Genomic DNA, 1130 nt, shown 5'->3' with positions numbered 1-1130 from the left:
GTTAGGATTCAAGTGCTCTCACCCCAGTACTGCCAGGGCTCTTTAAAGAATAAACACACGGCCACAGAATCAGTCCCATCTCACAGAGACCCCTTGTAGGGATTCTGAAGCTCTCATGTTGACGGGAGCAGAGAGCCTCCTCTTTCTCCCTTAGAGAGGCTAGTGAATTTCATGCACGGAGCTTGCAGTTAGCAATCGATGCTTCCCAGGAGCCACTGCCAGACCTCATAGCATACATACTTACATAGAATTAGCAGTGCCCCTAAGCATCTATTTCAATGCAGATATCCATGAAATGGTGTCTGTGATTATCAGAGACCTTATCATTTAGAATGAGCACACTTTCTCCAGTGGTGGTCATGAGAGAGGGGAATACATGAGATGCCATGTCTGCTTAATCACACAGTGAACCTTCTCAGTCGTTATCTAGTTGCTGTTGTGAGGGGCCCGTGAGTGGATTTGAGTGCATCGTGATACATGTGATCAAGCGGAACTGCTCCACGGGATCCCCTAAGCCGTGCTCTTTATGGGAAAAGATCGGCCAGGTCGTTCTCTTGTGGAGACTCGGGTGGATTTGAACCTCTGACCTTTGCAGTTAGCATCTGAACACTTAACGAGTGGCTCCGCTTCACCACCATCCTGTGATACTCACTTCCATCAAGCTGATGTCAACTGTAGGGCAGGTCAAACTACCACTGTGAGCAATTTCTGAAACTGTCACTGTTTACTGGCGTAGAGAAGACTGGTTTTCTCCCTTGCAGTCACGTGGGGTTCTGAACTGTGGACTCTGGAGATCGCAGCACAGGATACCACTAGGGCTCCCCACCAACTATATACTGTAGAACCAAAGGAATGCAAATAGAGAGATTTAACGAAGAAGGTGAGGCTCGGGAAGTGAAAAGCAAAGAGTCAAGAAGCAGAAAGGCACCTTTACTCCCACGGTTGGAGAAGAGTAGAGCTCAGGAAGCAGATTTAGAATTCAGAATGGCTTATCCCGTTAGAATTATAGACAGGGAGCCTGACAAGCAACACCCCTAAGGGAAGGCATCAAGAACGGCGATATACTGCCTTTCTCTTGAAGCTACTGAAAGATCTCAAACAAGCAGGATCTAGTTATGGTCCAGATTCAC

General features: G+C 47.4%; 1 long non-coding RNA gene across 1 annotated transcript in view; it reads right to left on the bottom strand.

Annotated features, from left to right (window-relative positions):
- The window catches only part of LOC123521742, a 92016-nt gene that overhangs the window by 37482 nt on the left and 53404 nt on the right, over nucleotides 1-1130 (bottom strand). The window lies entirely within an intron of this gene.

This window comes from Echinops telfairi, unplaced genomic scaffold, assembly GCF_000313985.2.
Source record: "Echinops telfairi isolate 266 unplaced genomic scaffold, ASM31398v2 ScPeMD7_53;HRSCAF=182, whole genome shotgun sequence".
Classification (NCBI taxonomy): Eukaryota; Metazoa; Chordata; class Mammalia; order Afrosoricida; family Tenrecidae; genus Echinops; species Echinops telfairi.
Note: the sequence above shows the minus strand (reverse complement) of the source record. Positions and strands in the feature narration are given on the sequence as shown.